Genomic DNA, 22267 nt, shown 5'->3' on the forward strand with positions numbered 1-22267 from the left:
GAGCACACCGCCATGCAATCTCCATAGACAAACATTGGCAGTAGAATGGCCTTACTGAAGAGCTCAGTGACTTTCAACGTGGCACTGTCATAGCATGCCACCTTTCCAACAAGTCAGTTCGTCAAATTTCTGCCCTGGTCAACTGTAACTGCTGTTATTGTGAAGTGGAAACATCTAGGAGCAACAACAGATTTTAGCAGTGAAGTGGTACGCCACACAAGCTCACAGAATGGGACTGCAGAGTGCTGAAGCACATAAAAATCGTCTGTCCTCGGTTGCAACACTCACTACCAAGTTTCAAACTGCCTAATCGCCCAACATTAGTGCCTGACCTCACTAATACTCTTGTGGCTGAATGGAAGCATGTCCCCGCAGCAATGTTCCGACATCTAGAGGAAAGCCTTCCCAGAAGAGTGGAGGCTGGTATTGCAGCAAAGGGGGACCAACTCCATGATTTTGTATTGAGACGTTCGACAAGCAGGTGTCCACATACACTACATGACCAACAGTATCTCTATATCCGGCTGGCCTTTATTTTACCCAGACAAGAGCGACCGCAGGCTTCCTTTTCCCTTTTCTGTTCCCTGGATGTAAAGCGATTTTCCGCACCTGAAAATGTCCTTGCCCGTTTCATAGGCAGTCAACCCGCCTATCGAGTCGTGCACGGCGAACCGTGGTTGGCGCGCGCCTATCGCGCCCCACTCCGTATTTTTTTTTTTATACCTAAACAGGAGGAAGCATGCGCCAGAGCTCGCGGGAGAGAAAGAAGAGCGTTGACAGCACCGTCGCATCTTCGTTTTTCGAGGTTTAAGTCAAAGGATTACAGCATCAATTCTTCTCGTCCAGAGTCTATGAAAACTTCAGTTTGAAACGGTACGATACAGGCTGGCTTCTTTGTGAAATACTTGCGTCTTATGCGCGTCGATTTCTGTGTGTTTCTGACAGTGTGTGATTGTGGTAGGCCATCTATCGAGGATTCGCTGCTGGTAATGTCCTGTTCCAAGGCAGCTGTGTCACCTCTTATACCAACTACTGCATGGTTACAACGATTAACCTAGTGAGATATTTACATCTGTACAGAGGTTCTGGTGTGATTGATTAGGAATTGAGAGGTTGTGGTGTGATTAGGTATTGAGATAAACTGACAGAGAGAAAGATAATGCCTCTAGCACGCTAATATAATGTTTCCATGCCATATCGAACATGTTGAATGTTTCCATTTATTCCAGGCTATTTGTTGATTGACATTGGCATGGTTTTAGAGACATACAATTTGATTATTGAAATATTATGTTCTGCCAGAGTTATATAGCCTAGCGGAGCCTAAAATACAGACTTCCAGCAGGGCATGGGAGCCACGCAAATTGATGGAACCACAATTCATAATTGATAAACAGTTTAGCCTACTATTCGATGTAGACCCATTTGCTAGTTTAATCCACTGTTTTGAATGTTTTTTTTTTTTTTTACAGACAAATAGAAAACTGTTGGCTAAATCTGGGATCTATTTAGGGTCAAATCAGCCTAGCATGCTAGTACTTCAGAAAACCGTTATTGGTATGGCGAGAAAGAGCATGTTGGTTAAGTGGATCCAGAGAGCGATGCTTTTACTTTGCTACAGTGATGGTGAGTCAAACACTTCAGCTCGCTGCCTGGTGGATGCCCTTGATAACACGTCACCTGGGCAACCGATTCAGCACCAAGGAGAGCGGAGAGAGGGGGGGGTGCAATCATTCGGGGAACGTTAGTGTGGTTAGATTGGTAACACTCATAGTGCTGTGTGTAGACTAAGGGAAGTGAATATAACTCAGCATGAATTACACAATGTGCCTAATGGAACCTCGGCTAAGAGCCTTTGGATGAAAAATCTTATTTAATATCTCAGTTAGTAATATCTCAGTTAGCCGCACTGTATGTGTGTGTGTCTGTCTGACTATGCAAGAGAACATGAGTCATCTATAGAACTGACTGTACCTACTATTACATTAGATGTGCCTTCTTATGAAAATACAATTATACAGCTGAAAGCCAGTGCAGCTGGTAACAAAGGACCATCATGTTGGAAAGGTTTGTCCTTGAAGTCTGTATTAGATGTACTTTCCATATAGGCATAGATATAGACAGGCTGTGGAATTTAAAAAACACATTTTCCCCTGAGAATTACAGTAGAGAGAGACAGAGTGCAGGGGCTGGTGGTTGAGCTAGTCTTAATTGAAATTGCAAATTACATTTTCCATCTATTAATTGAATTGTTGCAGGCTGCAAATATGGCCAACCGTATTAATTGTATTTATTAAGGACAAAATGCAATGTTTGATTACAGATTAATTTGAGATAATATAATTATGATATGTCTAAATACTAAACAGATGGGTGAATTATGAAAAGCAGAGAAGGCCTTTCAGAGACCAAACAAACATCCTTCACTGCAGGCTGGTGAGTGATGTTACATTAACGTGATTCAGACAACTAAATATTAACTCACAGATTGGAAGAGAGAGAAAGGAGGAGAGGGGAGAAACTGGTATAAAGTTGACAACATAACAACATCAGTCAAATTTCCCAGGGGGCATTGGGGTTGTTTTGGAAAACATGGCATGAGTTCAGAGAAGATAACTGAAGTCAGTAAACAGCCTCAACCATTAAAACAATCACCACTGAGCAGAGACCGAGAGAGAGACCGAGAGAGAGACCGAGAGAGAGAGACCGAGAGAGAGAGAGAGACCGAGAGAGACCGAGCGAGAGAGAGAGATGGGAAGAGAGAGACTGAGGGAGTGAGAATGGAAGATTGTTGAGTCAACTCTTTACATTCACACCTCTCTATATTGAATGAATCCAGTGACCTTGCATATTATTGCTCTATGAATGGCATAATATAACACCAAATCACAGAGTTAACAGGATGGCACTGCTGTTCATTTTGTACACACAAACACAGCTCTACCTCCATTGACCCCACACTGTTCCACACACACACAACCACTGGCACTGATTACTGTGGCAGTTACTGATGAGCTGTTACATTATAGCCTGGTTCTGCCCCTTTAAATAGGTTCAATACATAATCAAGTCTACAATTACAGAACTGATTCAGAACTTGTGTTTAAAAGAAACACAAGCTGTGTTTGCCATCGATCCCCAGCCAAGGGAATTAGACCTTCTCTCTCTCTCATCTCTCTCTCTCATCTCTTGATTTTAGTAACACTCCCAGCTGGGTCCTGTAGGCAGACACAAACTATGTTTGGAGATTTAACGGGACAGAATACACAGCTGCTGTGTGTGTGAGAGTGTGTTAGCTGCATGTCTGTATCTTGCTGTCGTTATGGAGCCGAATGGAAATGGACACTGGAGAGCCTGAGGAGGAGATGGTGATGGGATTACCCATGGCATGCCTCTCCTCTTCACATGCATTCACATGCACACACACACCCTCAGTGGTCATTGTGTGAATTAGAAAGCTCTTCAGTCACAGTGTTTCCTTCGCCCAGGGCTCTGACTGCTGTTTCCTCCCTGGCTGTCTCACACTGTGGTGGGAGAATCTCCCCTCATGTGTGACTACTGTCAGAGATGGCCTGTGTGAGTAAGTGTGTGTGTGTGTGTGTGTGTGTGTGTGTGTGTGTGTGTGTGTGTGTGTGTGTGTGTGTGTGTGTGTGTGTGTGTGTGTGTGTGTGTGTGTGTGTGTGTGTGTGTGTGTGTGTCTGTCCATGTGTGTGTGCCTGTTTGCCTGCCTGGGTATGTGCCTGCTTGCCTGCCTGTGTTTGTATGTGTGTGTGCCCAATTTTAAGCTTCTGTCAGTCAAGGAAAGTTGAACTCAAGTCAGTCAGGCTGAGACTTGGCAGCAGATCAGACCAGGCACATCTAATTGGGATTGAAGCACATGGAACAACAGGCAGGAAATACAATTAGCTGCCTCTCTGCCTGCTTGCCTGCTTGCCTGCCTCTCTGTCTGAGGGGGAGGGAGGGAGAGAGAGAAAGAGGGGGGGGGAGAGAGAGAGAGTTCAGCTTTATCTGACTATTAGCGTGTTTTTATCGTGTGTGTGTGTGTGTGTGTGTGTGGTGAAACGGAAGTGGCATGCATTCAGCACAATCTATCTTTCATCAGTTAACATGATCCTTTTAAATCTGTAAAACAGCTACATTTCACACAGTATGCATGTTCTGAACAGTCACATTTTCCTTTGGTTGAAGTTGTTTTTATTTCTGTGTAGAGTCGTTATAGTTAATTAATTGGCTGTGGTCTAGCACTTCCAGTCCTGTTTAAAGATGGAGATAATACTGTGGTAAAAGAATGAGGCTAGCTCTTTTGAGGGGTGTTTTTCTACTTCCCCCCATGATATTTAAGTCCTTTAACTAGGCTGGGGTCTGGCTGGCTGGCCGTGTGTGTGTGTGTGTGTGTGTGTGTGTGTGTGTGTGTGTGTGTGTGTGTGTGTGTGTGTGTGTGTGTGTGTGTGTGTGTGTGTGTGTGTGTGTGTGTGTGTGTGTGTGTGTGTGTGTGTGTGTGTGTGTGTGTGTGTGTGTGTGTGTGTGTGTGTGTGTGTGTGTGTGTGTGCGTGCGTGTGTGTGTGTGTCTGAGTGTGACTCTTGCTTTTAGGGCTGGAATTTTCAGTATGTGCATCAGGGTCTGGACTGTGCCTTAATTTGTCTTTGGAGGGAGGTGTGTGTGTGCAAGTAGTGTACTCCCTGTGTGTGTGTGCGTGCGCGTGTGTGTTTGATGTATTAGAGGGGTTAAACAGGGGTGTTGTAGATAAGGACCAGACTCTCGCTCTTCCTATTACCAAAGAAGAATGACACCGCTCCCCCACACACACACACACACACACACACACACACACACACACACACACACACACACACACACACACACACACACACACACACACACACACACACACACACACACACACACACACACACATACACACATACACACATATACACACACATATACTGTAGTATATACTGTTAAAACTTCTTACGGCTGAGATCCCGTTAACGGGATCGACTTGACAACAGCCAGTGAAAGTGCAGGGAGCCAAATTCAAACAACAGAAATCTCATAATTAAAATTCCTCAGACATACAAGTATTTTACACCATTTTAAAGATAAACTTGTTGTTAATACCACCACAGTGTCCGATTTCAAAAAGGCTTTACGACGAAAGCACACCATCTGATTATGTTAGGTCAGTACCTAGTCACAGAAAAACACAGCCATTTTTCCAGCCAAAGAGAGGAGTCACAAAAAGCAGAAATGGAGACAAAATGAATCACTAACCTTTGATGATCTTCATCAGATGACACTCATGGGACTTCATGTTACACAATACATGTATGTTTTGTTCTATAAAGTTCATATTTATAGAACAAAAATCTTAGTTTACAATGGCGCGTTATGTTCAGTAATGTTTTGCCTCCAAAACATCTGGTGATTTTGCAGAGAGCCACATCAATTTACAGAAATACTCATAATAAACATTGATAAAAGATACAAGTATTATACATGGAACTTTAGATACACTTCTCCTTAATGCAACCGCTGTGTCAGATTTCAAAAACACTTTACGGAAAAAGCACACCATGCAATAATCTGAGTACGGCACTCAGACACAAAAACAAGCCATACAGGTACCCGCCATGTTGTGGAGTCAACAGAAGTCAGAAATAGCATTATAAATATTCACTTACCTTTGATGATCTTCATCAGAATGCACTCCCAGGAATCCCAGTTCCACAATAAATGTTTGTTTTGTTTGATAAAGTCCATGATTTATGTCCAAATACCTCATTTTTGTTCGCGCGTTTAGTTAAAAAAATCCAAATTCATGACGCGCAGGCCAGACGAAAAGTCTAAAAATTCAATTACAGTTCGTAGAAACATGTCAAACGATGTATAGAATCAATCTTTAGGATGTTTTTAACATAAATCTTCAATAATGTTTCAACCGGAGAGGTCCTTTGTCTTTAGAAACGAAAAGGAACACAGCTACCTCTCACAGGGACGCGCCTGAGTGAGCTCATGGCACTCTGCCAGACCCCTGACTCAAACAGCTCTCATTCCCCCCTTCTTCACAGTAGAAGCATAAAACAAGGTTCTAAAGACTGTTGACATCTAGTGGAAGCCTTAGGAAGTGCAATATGACCCCATAGACACTGTATATTGGATAGGCAAACCTACAAACCTCGGATTTCCCACTTCCTGGTTGGATTTTCTCTCAGGTGTTTGCCTGCCATATGAGTTCTGTTATACTCACAGTCATCATTCAAACAGTTTTAGAAACTTCAGAGTGTTTTCTATCCAAATCCACTAATAATATGCATATCTTAGCTTCTGGGCCTGAGTAGCAGGCCGTTTTCTCTGGGCACCTTATTCATCCAAGCTACTCAATACTGCCCCCAGCCATAAGAAGTTACATGCAAGACAAGCCATCATGAGTCTGATTTGATACGTATCTATCTAACATTCTATCACATTAGCCTTGGTGATGTTTTTCATTTATTTCACCAGTCAGATTAGGCTATTTGGTGCTGTTTTTCATTTATTTCACCAGTCAGATTAGCCTTGGTGCTGTTTTCCATTTATTTCACCAGTCAGATTAGCCTTGTTGCTGTTTTTCATTTCACCAGTCAGATTAGGCTATTCGGTGCTGTTTTTAATTTATTTGACCAGTCAATATAGCCTTGTTGCTGTTTTTAATTTATTTATTTCACCTATCAGATTAGCCTTGGTGCTGTTTTTAGTTTATATCACCAGTCAGATGAGTCTTGGTGTTGTTTTTCATGTATTTCACCAGTCAGATTAGCCCTGGTGCTGTTTTATCATTTATTTCACCTGTCAGATTAGGCTATTTGGTGTTGTTTTTCATTAATTTCACCAGTCAGATTAGCCTTGGTGCTGTTTTTCATTTATTTCACCAGTCAGATTAGGTTTGGTGCTGTTTGTCATTTATTTCACCAGTCAGATTAGGCTATTTGGTGCTGTTCTTCATTTATTTCACCAGTCAGATTATCCTTGGTGATGTTTTTCATTTATTTCACCAGTCAGATTAGGCTATTTGGTGCTGTTTTTCATTTATTTCACCAGTCAGATTAGCCTTGGTGCTGTTTTCCATTTATTTCACCAGTCAGATTAGCCTTGTTGCTGTTTTTCATTTCACCAGTCAGATTAGGCTATTCGGTGCTGTTTTTAATTTATTTGACCAGTCAATATAGCCTTGTTGCTGTTTTTAATTTATTTATTTCACCTATCAGATTAGCCTTGGTGCTGTTTTTAGTTTATATCACCAGTCAGATGAGTCTTGGTGTTGTTTTTCATGTATTTCACCAGTCAGATTAGCCCTGGTGCTGTTTTATCATTTATTTCACCTGTCAGATTAGGCTATTTGGTGTTGTTTTTCATTAATTTCACCAGTCAGATTAGCCTTGGTGCTGTTTTTCATTTATTTCACCAGTCAGATTAGGTTTGGTGCTGTTTGTCATTTATTTCACCAGTCAGATTAGGCTATTTGGTGCTGTTCTTCATTTATTTCACCAGTCAGATTATCCTTGGTGATGTTTTTCATTTATTTCACCAGTCAGATTAGTCTTGGTGTTGTTTTTCATTTATTTCACCAGTCAGATTAGCCTTGGTGCTGTTTTCTTTTATTTCACCAGTCGGATTAGCCTTAGTGCAGTTTTTCATTTATTTCACCATTCAGATTAGGCTATTTGGTGCTGTTTTTCATTAATTTCACCAGTCAGATTAGGCTATTTGGTGCTTTTTTTCATTTATTTCACCAGTCAGATTAATCTATTTGGTGCTGTTTTTCATTTATTTCACCAGTCAGATGAGTGTTGGTGCTGTTTTTCATTTATTTCACCAGTCAGATTAGCCTTGGTGTTGTTTTTCATTTTTTTCACCAGTCAGATTAAACTATTTGGTGCAGTTTTTCATTTATTTCACCAGTCAGAATAGCCTTGGTGATGTTTTTCATTTATTTCACCAGTCAGATTAGCCTTGGTGCTGTTATTCATTTATTTCACCAGTCATATTAGCCTTGGTGTTGTTTTTCATTTATTTCACCAGTCAGATTAGTCTTGGTGCTGCTTTTCATTTATTTCACCAGTCAGATTAGCCTTGGGGATGTTTTTCATTTATTTCACTTGTCATATTAGCCTTGGTGCTGTTTTTCATTTATTTAACCACTTAGATTAGCCTTGGTGCTGTTTTTCATTTATTTCACCAGTCATGTTAGCCTTGGTGCTGTTTTTCATTTATTTCACCGGTCAGCTTTGTCTTGGTGCTGTTATTCAGTTTTTTCACTGGTCATATTAGCCTTGGTGCTGTTTTTGATTTATTTCACCAGTCAGATCAGCCTTGGTGCTGTTTTTCATTTATTTAACCACTTAGATTAGCCTTGGTTCTGTTTTTCATTTATTTCACCAGTCAGATTAGCCTTGGTGCTGTTTTTCAATTATTTCAACAGTCAGATTAGCCTTGGTGCTGCTTTTCATTTATTTCACCTGTCAGATTAGCCTTGGTGCTGTTTTTCATTTATTTCACCAGTTAGATTAGCCTTGGTGCTGTTTTTCATTTATTTCACTAGTCATATTAGCCTTGGTGCTGTTTTTCATTTTTTTCACCAGTCAGATTAGCCTTGGTGCTGTTTTTCATTTATTTCACCAGTCAGTCTAGCCTTGGTGTTGCTTTTCATTTATATCACCAGTCAGATTAGTCTTGGTGCTGTTTTTCATTTATTTCACCAGTCAGTCTAGCCTTGGTGTTGCTTTTCATTTATATCACCAGTCAGATTAGTCTTGGTGCTGTTTTTCATTTTTTTCACCAGTCAAATTAAGTTATTTGGTGCTGTTTTTCATTTATTTCACCAGTCAGATTAGCCTTGGTGCTGTTTTTCATTTATTTCACCAGTCAGATTAGCCTTGGTGATGTTTTTCATTTATTTCACCAGTCAGATTAGCCTTGGTGATGTTTTTCATTTATTTCACTTGTCATATTAGCCTTGGTGCTGTTTTTCATTTATTGCACTAGTCATATTAGCCTTGGTGCTGTTTTTCATTTATTTCACCAGTCAGATTAGCCCTGGTGCTGTTTTTCATTTATTTCACCAGTCAGTCTAGCCTTGGTGATGTTTTTCATTTATTTCACCAGTCAGATTAGCCTTGGTGATGTTTTTCATTTATTTCACTTGTCATATTAGCCTTGGTGCTGTTTTTCATTTATTTCACTAGTCAGATTAGCCTTGGTGCTGCTTTTCATTTATTTCACCAGTCAGATTAGCCTTGGTGCTGTTTTTCATTTATTTCACCAGTCAGATTAGCCTTGGTGATGTTTTTCATTTATTTCACCAGTCAGATTAGCCTTGGTGATGTTTTTCATTTATTTCACTTGTCATATTAGCCTTGGTGCTGTTTTTCATTTATTTCACTAGTCATATTAGCCTTGGTGCTGTTTTTCATTTATTTCACCAGTCAGATTAGCCCTGGTGCTGTTTTTCATTTATTTCACCAGTCAGTCTAGCCTTGGTGTTGTTTTTCATTTATTTCACCAGTCAGATTAGTCTTGGTGCTGTTTTTCATTTTTTTCACCAGTCAATTAAGTTATTTGGTGCTGTTTTTCATTTATTTCAACAGTCAGATTAGCCTTGGTGCTGTTTTTAATGTATTTCTCCAGTCAGATTAGCCTTTGTGCTGTGTTTCTTTTATTTAACCACTTAGATTAGCCTTGGTGCTGTTTTTCATTTATTTCACCAGTCAGTTTAGCCTTGGTGCTGTTTTTCATTTATTTCATCAGTCAGATTAGCCTTTGTGCTGTTTTTCATTTATTTTACCAGTCAAATTAGGCTTTTTGGTGCTGAATTTCATTTATTTCACCAGTCAGATTAGGCTATTTGGTGCTGTTTTTTATTTATTTATTTCACCAGTCAGATTGGCATTGGTGCTGTTTTTCATTTATTTCACCAGTCAAATTAGCCTTTATGCCTTTTTACATTTATTTGACCAGTCAGATTAGGGTATTCGGTGCTGTTTTTCATTCATTTCACCAGTCAGATTAGGCTATTTGGTTCTGTTTTTCATTTATTTCACCAGTCAGATTAGTGTTGGTGCTGTTTTTCATTTATTTCACCAGCCAGATTAGCCTTGGTTCTGTTTTTCATTTATTGATTTCCCCCAACAGATTAACCTTGGTGCTGTTTTTCATTTATATCACCAGTCAAATTAGTGTTGGTGCTGTTTTTCATTTATTTCACCAGCCAGATTAGCCTTGGTTCTGTTTTTCATTTATTTCACCAGTCAGATTAGCCTTGGTGCTGTTTTTCAATTATTTCAACAGTCAGATTAGCCTTGGTGCTGCTTTTCATTTATTTCACCTGTCAGATTAGCCTTGGTGCTGTTTTTCATTTATTTCACCAGTCAGATTAGCCCTGGTGCTGTTTTTCATTTATTTCACCAGTCAGTCTAGCCTTGGTGTTGTTTTTCATTTATTTCACCAGTCAGATTAGTCTTGGTGCTGTTTTTCATTTTTTTCACCAGTCAAATTAAGTTATTTGGTGCTGTTTTTCATTTATTTCACCAGTCAGATTAGCCTTGGTGATGTTTTTCATTTATTTCACTTGTCATATTAGCCTTGGTGCTGTTTTTCATTTATTTCACTTGTCATATTAGCCTTGGTGCTGTTTTTCATTTATTTCACCAGTCAGATTAGCCCTGGTGCTGTTTTTCATTTATTTCACCAGCCAGTCTAGCCTTGGTGTTGTTTTTCATTTATTTCACCAGTCAGATTAGTCTTGGTGCTGTTTTTCATTTTTTTCACCAGTCAATTAAGTTATTTGGTGCTGTTTTTCATTTATTTCAACAGTCAGATTAGCCTTGGTGCTGTTTTTAATTTATTTCTCCAGTCAGATTAGCCTTTGTGCTGTTTTTCATGTATTTAACCACTTAGATCAGCCTTGGGTGCTGTTTTTCATTTATTGATTTCCCCTATCAGATTAACCTTGGTGCTGTTATTAATTTATTTCACCAGTCAGATTAGGCTATTTTTTGCTGTTTTTCATTCATTTCACCAGTCAAATTAGCCATGTTGCTGTTTTTCATTTATTGATTTCCCCTATCAGATTAACCTTGTTGCTGTTATTCATTTATTTCACCAGTCAGATTAGCCTTGGTGTTGTTTTTCATTTTTTTCACCAGTCAGATTAGGCTATTTGGTGCTGTTTTTCATTTATTTCCCCAGTCAGATTAGGCTATTTGGTGCTGTTTTTCATTTATTTCATAAATTAAATTAACCTTGGTACTGTTTTTCATTTATTTCACCAGTCAGATTAGGCTATTTGGTGCTGTTTTTTATTTATTTCACCAGTCAGATTAGTCTTGGTGTTGTTTTCATTTATTTCACGTTTTTCATTTATTTATTTCACCAGTCAGGTTAGTCTTGGTGTTGTTTTTCATTTATTTCACCAATCAGATTAACCTTGGTGCTGTTTTTCATTTATTTCACCAGTCAGATTAGCCTTGGTGCTGTTTTTCATTCATTTCACCAATCAGATTAACCTTGGTGCTGTTTTTCATTTATTTCACCAGTCAGATTAGCCTTGGTGCTGTTTTTTTAATTTTTTTATATCACCTATCAGATTAGCCTTGGTGCTGTTTTTCATTTATTTCCCCAGTCAGATTAGCCTTGGTGCAGTTTTTCATTTATTTCACCAGTCAGATTAGCCTTGGTGCAGTTTTTCATTTATTTCACCAGTCAGATTAGCCTTGGTGCTGTTTTTATTTATTTTTATTTCACCTATCAGATGATTAGCCTTGGTGCTGTTTTTCATTTATTTCCCCAGTCAGATTAGCCTTGGTGCAGTTTTTCATTTATTTCCCCAGTCAGATTAGCCTTGGTGCAGTTTTTCATTTATTTCCCCAGTCAGATTAGCCTTGGTGCTGTTTTTCTATTATTTCCCCAATCAGATTAGCCTTGGGTGCTGTTTTTCATTTATTTATTTCACCAGTCAGATTAGCCTTGGTGTTGTTTTTCCTCTCCCTTTGATGCTCTGCTAGGCATCTAAATTATATTCTGGGTTGGAAAGCCTTATGAGAACATTCACTCCCAGTTGTTTTGTGATTCCTATCTTCAAGTCATGCTTTTTGTTGTTAGAAGTAGGGGGAGATGAGGGCCCTATATGCAATGGTTTCAATGGCATGTGGTATTATTATTCGTATCGAAAATGTTGTGAAATATTTCACAAGTTGTTGGACAGAATAAGTACCATGAATACCATACAGTTTACTATATTTCCAGGTAAATAAAGGAAGTTAGTTGTCCCCACTGTGGTGGCCATTGGCCAACCAAGCCATCCTCATACTGTTTGTGTTCTGGTCTACAATCAGAGCAGGGGGAAGGTTTGGCATCTCTTCTCTCTACTGACCAGACATGTACTGCCATAGATACTGCAGCGCATCGTAGAATATCACGTTACACACTGATGCTGTTATACACTTAGTTGAGTGTTTGTGCGTGTGCTTTTGTGTGTGTGTGTGTGTATAGGTGAATGTGTGGTTGTGTGTTTTGGGTTCATTACAAGGTTTAGATACTGTAACATCATGTAGATACACATAGTATACCAAACATTAGGAATACCTTCCTAATTTTGAGTTGCACCCTTTGCACCCCCTTTTGCCCTCGGAACAGCTTCAATTCGTCGAGGCATGGATTCTACAAGGTGTCCTAAGTCTTCCATATGAATGCTGGCCCATGTTGACTCCAATGCTTCCCACAGTTGTGTCAAGTTGGCTGTATGTCCTTTGGGTGATGGACTGTTTTTGGTACACAAAGGAATCTGTTGAGCATGAAAACCCCGCCAGCGTTGCAGTTCTTGACACAAGCTTAGCAGCTACTACCATACCCCGTTCAAAGGCAATTCAATATTTTCTCTTGCCCATTCACCCTCTGAATGACACACACACAATCTCAAGGCTTAAAAATCCTTCTTCAACCTGTCTCCTCCCCTTCATCTACAGTGATTGAAGTGGATTTAACATGTGACATTAATGAGGGATCATAGCTTTCACCTAGATTCACCTGGTCAGTCTATGTCATAGAAAAAGGTGTTCTTAATGTTTTGTACACTCAACGTTAGACTGAGGCCTGACCACTTTGTGATGTTCATGATGTTCTGATAGGTTAGGGCTGTGGTATGGAGAATGCAGTGTGTGAGTAAAATCTAAACACATTTCAGACAGGCAGTCCAACTGTCCTACAGATACTTATGGAAAGCATTCTTCCACTGCTAGAGTGTGTATGTGTGTGTGTGTGTGTGTGTGTGTGTGTGTGTGTGTGTGTGTGTGTGTGTGTGTGTGTGTGTGTGTGTGTGTGTGTGTGTGTGTGTGTGTGTGTGTGTGTGTGTGTGTGTGTGTGTGCATGCATGTCACTGCTTACTTGTTTTAATTCTGAATCTCTCTCTCTCTCTGTGTGTGTGTGGACATCAGTACATAGAGCCAGTATAGAGACAGTGAGGGATGTGTCCTTATTACAGGCCAGTCTACAGTGGGAACAAAGAGTGATCATTGCAGTCAGTCTGTAACACTGGGAACAAGCTGCCTCTCTCTGCTAGCCTGACAGAGACAGACACTCCTGCTGTCACAACACTGACTGGGCTTTACTACTGGAATAGCCTCAGAATATTTCTCCCTCCATCCCACGTTAATGTTAAACCAAACGAGATGGATGTAATGCAGTGAGAGGTGTAGGTTTTATTAAAACAGTTGTTGAGGGAGAGGATGAGAGCTGTCTCTGCAACCCATCCCCCATCTCTCTTCTCCATCCCCCTCTTCTTCTCCATCCCCCTCTCCTTCCCCATCCCCCTCTCCTTCCCCATCCCCCTCTCTCCTCTCTCCCCATCCTCTCTCCTCCTCCTTCTTCTCTCTATCCCCTTCCCTCTCTCCTCTGTGTCCTTGTTTGGACAGGGAAAGGGGGGATACCTAGTCAGTTGTACAACTGAATGCTTTCAACTGAAATGTGTCTTCAGCATTTAACCCAACCCCTCTAAATCAGACAGGTGCGGGGGGCGAAGGCCAGTGGCATATGCTACAGGTATATAGAGTAAAATAGGGACAGCGCTGCCAGAGGTGGTGTGTGTAGAGCCCTGCAAGCTGCTGTGGGGTGATGGGATGTTTCTGGACAGTAATGGACGCTGAGAATGGAAGGAATCAGAGTGGCTGTCTGTCTTTTCTATGATTGTGTGTGTGTGTGTGTGTGTGTGTGTGTGTGTGTGTGTGTGTGTGTGTGTGTGTGTGTGTGTGTGTGTGTGTGTGTGTGTGTGTGTGTGTGTCTGACAATAGGGGACAATAGACTTGCCTTCAAAATACTTGTTTATTGTTACCAATGTGTTTCGCCTTCATCAGGGAACAGGTTTTTTGTTATTCTTAAAGTCCCTGCTTCCACCAATCCTCATCTTAACCCGCATTTCAGTGGAGGGACGTTATGAGCAGAGGGTGATGAAAAGATAAAAGAGAGATGACCCAAAACTGTTAATGGACTAAAATAGGTCATCTTTCTATAGCGCCTTCTGTTTTAGTCTAGATACTTACATTTCTCTGTTTTAGTCTAAATACTTACATTTCTCTGATTTAGTCTAGATACTTACATTTCTCTGTTTTAGTCTAGGTACTTAAACTTCTCTGTTTTAGCCTAGATACTTACATTTCTCTGTTTTAGTCTAGATACTTACATTTCTCTGTTTTAGTCTAGGTACTTAAACTTCTCTGTTTTAGCCTAGATACTTACATTTCTCTGTTTTAGTCTAGATACTTACATTTCTCTGTTTTAGTCTAGATACTTAAACTTCTCTGTTTTAGCCTAGATACTTACATTTCTCTGTTTTAGTCTAGATACTTAAACTTCTCTGTTTTAGTCTAGATACTTACATTTCTCTGTTTTAGTCTAGATACTTACATTTCTCTGTTTTAGTCTAGATACTTACATTTCTCTGTTTTAGTCTAGATACTTACATTTCTCTGTTTTAGTCTAGATACTTACATTTCTCTGTTTTAGTCTAGATACTTACATTTCTCTGTTTTAGTCTAAATACTTTAATTTCTCTGTTTTAGTCTAGATACTTACATTTCTCTGTTTTAGTCTAGATACTTACATTTCTCTGTTTTAGCCTAGATACTTACATTTCTCTGTTTTAGCCTAGATACTTACATTTCTCTGTTTTAGTCTAGATACTTAAACTTCTCGGTTTTAGTCTAGATACTTACATTTCTCTGTTTTAGTCTAAATACTTTAATTTCTCTGTTTTAGTCTAGATACTTACATTTCTCTGTTTTAGTCTAGATACTTACATTTCTCTGTTTTAGTCTAGATACTTACATTTCTCTGTTTTAGCCTAGATACTTACATTTCTCTGTTTTAGCCTAAATACTTACATTTCTCTGTTTTAGTCTAGATACTTACATTTCTCTGTTTTAGCCTAAATACTTACATTTCTCTGTTTTAGCCTAAATACTTACATTTCTCTGTTTTAGTCTAGATACTTTAATTTCTCTGTGTTAGTCTAGATACTTTAATTTCTCTGTGTTAGTCTAGATACTTACATTTCTCTGTTTTAGCCTAGATACTTTAATTTCTCTGTTTTAGCCTAAATACTTACATTTCTCTGTTTTAGCCTAAATACTTAAATTTCTCTGTTTTAGCCTAAATACTTAAATTTCTCTGTTTTAGCCTAGATACTTTAATTTCTCTGTGTTAGCCTAGATACTTTAATTTCTCTGTTTTAGCCTAGATACTTACATTTCTCTGTTTTAGTCTAGATACTTACATTTCTCTGTTTTAGTCTAGATACTTAAACTTCTCTGTTTTAGCCTAGATACTTACATTTCTCGGTTTTAGTCTAGATACTTAAACTTCTCTGTTTTAGTCTAGATACTTACATTTTTCTGTTTTAGTCTAGATACTTACATTTCTCTGTTTTAGTCTAGATACTTACATTTCTCTGTTTTAGCCTAGATACTTACATTTCTCTGTTTTAGCCTAGATACTTACATTTCTCTGTTTTAGTCTAGATACTTAAACTTCTCGGTTTTAGTCTAGATACTTACATTTCTCTGTTTTAGTCTAAATACTTTAATTTCTCTGTTTTAGTCTAGATACTTACATTTCTCTGTTTTAGTCTAGATACTTACATTTCTCTGTTTTAGTCTAGATACTTACATTTCTCTGTTTTAGCCTAAATACTTACATTTCTCTGTTTTAGTCTAGATACTTACATTTCTCTGTTTTAGCCTAAATACTTACATTTCTCTGTTTTAGCCTAAATACTTACATTTCTCTGTTTTAGCCTAAATACTTACATTTCTCTGTTTTAGCCTAAATACTTACATTTCTCTGTTTTAGTCTAGATACTTTAATTTCTCTGTGTTAGTCTAGATACTTTAATTTCTCTGTGTTAGTCTAGATACTTACATTTCTCTGTTTTAGCCTAGATACTTTAATTTCTCTGTTTTAGCCTAAATACTTACATTTCTCTGTTTTAGCCTAAATACTTTAATTTCTCTGTTTTAGCCTAGATACTTTAATTTCTCTGTGTTAGCCTAGATACTTTAATTTCTCTGTGTTAGTCTAGATACTTTAATTTCTCTGTGTTAGTCTAGATACTTTAATTTCTCTGTGTTAGTCTTCTGTACTGAGCTCACGTCCTATTACCTGCAGTCAATGACCAAATGGCCTGGAATATTATTCATATATTTTATAATTACATCATTAATAACAATTATCCAAAAAAACATCTAATTGTAACCCTAACCCTAAACCTAACCCCTAAGCTTAAAATAGCCTTTGTCCTCTTAGGGATGTGGGAAATGTCCCCACAAGGGAGAATTATCTTTGTTTTACTATCCTTGTGGGGAACTGCGGGTATTTTCGGTCCACACAAGGGTGAAAGTACGGGGGTGAGAAAACGTTCACATCTATAACGATCAACCATCTGGAGAAAGCTAACTACAGCAAAATGTGTTTATCATAATAATATGACATCATTTAAAATATATATATATATTATATCCTCGTAAATTAGTAACACAGTACATGTTATTTTAGCTAGTGAACTGAATATTTATTTTGAGTTGATAATATGAAAACAACATCATTTTATGACCATAAAAAAGTTATATATTTAATGTTGTAAATTTCACTCAACTATAAGTATTGTTGCCTGCAATACAGTATGTTCACACAGAGCCTCTGGATAATCAGCAGGCAGAGGGAGGTGATGGTACACGTGTACCTGTCACAACTCACACACCTTTCTTGGAACCTCTGAATTAATGTTGCTTAGCAACAGGAGGAGACGGGCATCTGTTAAATTTGTTATTCGATTGATGTTTACCTTCACCAGCCTATCTTTTTAAGACACTAGAGTAGGAGCAGAGGCTAGAGGTGGACATGGCATTGGGCTGATCTCCTTGCACAGAGTGTTTCTAGGAATCCCAGTCTGTCAGCCAGTTATCTGTGTTGCTCTGTCACTGTGAGAGGAGGACTTTTGGATACAGACGGACATTAGAAGATAGGGGACCGCTCATCTCCCTCTTCTATCTATTATCGTTAAATGAAGTGCTCACTCACTCACAGACCTCCCCCAGGACACACACACACACACTGTGCTCACCCTCTCTCAGTCCTCCCCCAGGACACACACACACACTGTGCTCACCCTCTCTCAGTCCTCCCCCAGGACACACACACACACTGTGCTCACCCTCTCTCAGTCCTCCCCCAGGACACACACACACACACTGTGCTCACCCTCTCTCAGTCCTCCCTGAGTTGTGTAGACAGTCAGTGCAGCACCTGACTACTGAGTATTTAGTGTAATTTCATCTCTCTCTCTCCGTCTCTCTCTCCCTCCTTCATCCCCCTCTCTCCGTCTCTCTCCCTCCTTCATCCCCCTCTCTCCGTCTCTCTCCCTCCTTCATCCCCCTCTCTCCGTCTCTCTCTCCCTCCTTCATCCCCCTCTCTCCATCTCTCTCCCTCCTTCATCCCCCTCTCTCCGTATCTCTCTCCCTCCTTCATCCACCTCTCTCCGTCTCTCTCCCTCCTTCATCCCCCTCTCTCTGTCTCTCTCTCCCTCCTTCATCCCCCTCTCTCTGTCTCTCTCTCTCCCTCCTTCATCCCCCTCTCTCTGTCTCTCTCTCCCTCCTTCATCCCCCTCTCTCCGTCTCTCTCTCCCTCCTTCATCCCCCTCTCTCCGTCTCTCTCTCCCTCCTTCATCCCCCTCTCTCTGTCTCTCTCTCCCTCCTTCATCCCCCTCTCTCTGTCTCTCTCTCCCTCCTTCATCCCCCTCTCTCTGTCTCTCTCTCTCTCGCTCTCTCTCTCTCTCTCTTTCTCTCTCTTTCTCTCTCTCACTCGCTCTCTCCACCCCCCTCACTCTCTCTCTCTCTTGCTGTCTCTCTCCCCCTCTCCCTCCCCCTTGCTGTTTCTCTCTCCAGCTCTCTCTCAGCCCTTAGCTCCAGGTGGCTACTTACCTCACTCTCTGGTTAATTTCTCTAACATTTAGAAGAATTAGTTGCCGTCTGAGCGTGTCAGCGTGTCTTAAAATGTTTACTGGTCTAGCTAGAGCTGTTTTTCATGGGGTTGCCACAATTACTCAGGGCTTTTAACATGAACTATAAAAACAATATAATGTAATCGTTTGAGGAAAAAAAAGCTCCATTCTTAGCCAAAGTGATTTAAATTGAGTGTTTAGACAGTTTTGTAATCACATAGAGTTTATTATGATTTGAGTTGACAGGACAGAGGTGAGCATGTCGTTTTGTAATTATTTGTCTGAATGTTGTCTTAATGTGTATTATTGTGCCACATTATTCTCAGTTAGTGTGTGTGTGATTCTTTCTCCAATAAGCTCTCACAGTTCATCCATGTTTCTCAAACGTCAAATTTAGTTGTGGTTACTTCACTGTATCGTTCCAAGGTTAAGTTTAGGCATTAACTCCAAAAGGTTAAAGGGAAGAAAGAAAAAATAACTCAACTTCATATTCATCATCTCCAGCACCACTCCAACATCAACATATGTGAAAATTGCAAGTTTCTATTGTCACGTTCTGACCTAAGTTCCTTTGTTATGTCTTTATTTTTAGTTTGGTCAGGGCGTGAGTTGGGGTGGGCATTCTATGTTGTTTTTCTATGTTTTTGTTCAGTAGGTGATTTTCTATGTATTTGGCCTAGTATGGTTCTCAATCAGAGGCAGGTGTCAGTCGTTGTCTCTGATTGGGAGCCATATTTAGGTAGCCTGTTTTCCTTTGTGTTTTGTGGGTGGTTGTATCCTGTGTTAGTGTTTTCACCATACGGGACTGTTTCGGGTTGTTTGTTTTTGTACTTTTGTTATTTCGTTCAGTGTTCTGTTTGATTTATTAAATATATCATTATGGACACTTACCACGTTGCGTATTGGTCCGATCCTTGCTACTCCTCCTCAGACGAAGAGGACGAAAACCCGTTACATCTATGTTTTGTAGTAAAATAGATAGAGGAAGATACTTTTAGTCATGTGGTGTATGTGGACACCTGCTTGTTGAAAATCTCATTTCAAAATCATGGACATTAATATGGAATTGGTCCCCCCTTTGCTGCTATAATGGCCTCTATTCTTCTGGGAAGGCTTTCCACTAGATGTTGGAACATTACTGCAGGGACTTGCATCCATTCCGCCACGAGCATTAGTGAGGTCGGGCACTGATGTTGGGCGATTAGCCCTGGCTCGCAGTCGGCGTTCCAATTCATCCCAAAGGTGTTCGAAGGAGTTGAGGTCAGGGTTTTGTGCAGACCAATCAAGTTCTTCCACACCGATCTCGACAAACCTTTTCTGTGTGGACCTCGCTTTGTGCACAGGGGCATTATCATGCTGAAACAGGAAAGGACCTTCCCCAAACTGTTGCCACAAAGTTGGAAGCACAGAGTCATCTAGAATGTCATTGTATGCTGTAGCATAAAGATTTCCCATCACTGGAACTAAGGGGCTTACCCCGAACTATGACAAAAAGCCCCAGACCATTATATCCGGCAAACCCAGGTATGTCCGTCGGACTGCCAGATGGTATAGCGCGATTCATCACTCCAGAGAACGTGTTTCCACTGCTCCAGAGTCCAATGGCGGCAAGCTTTACACCACCCAGCCGACGCTTGGCATTACGCATGGGGATCTTAGGCTTGTGTGCGGCTGCTCGGCCATGGAAACCCATTTCATGAAGCTCCTGACTAACTGTTCTTGTGCTGACAATGCTTCCAGACAATGCTTCCAGAGGCAGTGTTGCAACTGAGGACAGATGATTTTTATGCACTTAAGCTCACAGAACGGGACCTCTGAGTGCGGATGTGGCCTACCACTTCGCGGCTGAGCCGTTGTTGCTCCTAGATGTTTCCACTTCACAATAGCAGCACTTACAGTTGACCAGGGCAGCTCTACCATGGCAGAAATTTGACAAACTGACTTGTTGGAAAGGTGGCATCCTATGACGGTGCCACGTTGAAAGTTATTGAGCTCTTCAGTAAGGCCATTCAACTGTCAATGTTGTCTATGGAGATTGCATGGCTATGTGCTCGACTTTGTACACCTGTCAGCAACGGGTGTGGCTGAAATAGCTGAATCCGCTAACTTGAAGGGGTGTCCACATACTTTTGTATATATAGTGTAAGTGTTTCCAATGACCTCATCAGTGTGAATCGTGAGATTTGAATCAATTATGAGTAAGCATTGCCTACTAATTGGTTGATGATGTCATTGAAACTCTTTCTCTATCTTTTTTACAACAAAACATAGAAACGCGCCATTTTCACATATGTTGATGTTGGGGTGGTGCTGGAGGTGATGAATATGAAGTTGAAAATTGTGAAATTTCCCTTAAAGGTAAGGGTTAAGGTTTGGTATAGGCTTAAAACTAAAATATCTTTCTATCGCTGGATTTGAACGTGCAACCTTTGGAATCACAGGCAGAAGCTTACGGCCATCCTCGTCCACAACACCTGAACAAAACCCAAACCTACTTGAAGGTAACAGCGCTCACTGTTGCCCCTAGTGGTCGGTTTCCACGTCATCTGCCGACGTCCTCAGACATGGCTAGACGTTGAAAACTGACTTGTATCACGGGTGACCTGGCTGTCTTTCTATCAAGTGAATATGATGTACAGTGGCAAGAAAAAGTATGTGAACCCTTTGGAATTACCTGGATTTCTGCATAAATTGTACATACAATTTGATCTGACCTTCATCTAAGTCACAACAATAGACAAATAGATAATAGACTGGAGTCAGGAGTCAGCTAACCTGGAGTCCAATCAATGAGATGAGATTGGAGATTTTAGTTAGAGCTGCCCTGCCCCATAAAAAACACTCACAAGATTTGAGTTTGCTATTCACAAGAAGCAGTGCCTGATGTGAACCGTGCCTTGAACAAAAGAGATCTCAGAAGACCTAAGATTAAGAATTGTTTCCTTGCATAAAGCTGGAAAGGGTTTCAAAAGTATCTCTAAAAGTCAGTCCACGGTAAGACAAATTGTCTATAAATGGAGAAAGTTCAGCACTGTTGCTACTCTCCCTAGGAGTGGCCGGCCTGCAAAGATGACTGCAAGAGCTCAGTGCAGAATGCTCAATGAGGTTAAGAAGAATCCTAGAGTCTCAGCTAAAGACTTACAGAAATCTCTGGAAGATACTAACATCTCTGTTGACGAGTCTACAATACGTAAAACACTAAACAAGAAAAAAGACATTGCTGCACATCTGAAGTTTGCTAAAGAGCACCTGGATGTTCCACAGCCCTACTGGCAAAATATTCTGTGGACAGATTCAACTAAAGTTGTGTTGTTTGGAAGGAACACACAACACTATGTGTGGAGAAAAAAGGCACAGCACACCAACATCAAAACCTCATCTCAACTGTAAACTATGGTGGAGGAAGCGTCATGGTTTGGGGCTGCTTTGCTGCCTCAGGGCCTGGACAGCTTGCAATCATCGACGGAAAAATGAATTCCCAAATTTATCAAGACATTTTGCAGGAGAATGTAAGGCTAGGTCCACAACAGAAGTTAGGTCAACAACAGAAGTTAGGTGATGCAACAGGGCAACAACCCATTAGACAGAAGTAAATCAACAACAGAATGGCTTGAACAGAAGAAAATACACCTTCTGGAGTGGCCCAGTCAGTCCTGACCTCAACCCCATTGAGATGCTGTGGCCTGACCTCAAGAGAACGGTTCACACCAGACATCCCAAGAATATTGCTGAACTGAAACAGT

The 22267-nt window shown here is 40.2% G+C and overlaps 1 protein-coding gene across 1 annotated transcript in view; it reads left to right on the forward strand.

Annotated features, from left to right (window-relative positions):
• The first annotated feature begins 695 nt into the window (after window positions 1–695).
• The window catches only part of LOC139538819 (ecto-NOX disulfide-thiol exchanger 1-like), a 95032-nt gene continuing 73460 nt past the window's right edge, over window positions 696–22267 (forward strand). Inside the window, exon 1 of the mRNA XM_071341290.1 lies at window positions 696–873. The gene's annotated coding sequence lies outside the window, so the exon portion shown is untranslated. The remainder of the gene's footprint in view (window positions 874–22267) is intronic.

The sequence above is a fragment of the Salvelinus alpinus genome, chromosome 14 (genome assembly GCF_045679555.1).
Source record: "Salvelinus alpinus chromosome 14, SLU_Salpinus.1, whole genome shotgun sequence".
Classification (NCBI taxonomy): Eukaryota; Metazoa; Chordata; class Actinopteri; order Salmoniformes; family Salmonidae; genus Salvelinus; species Salvelinus alpinus.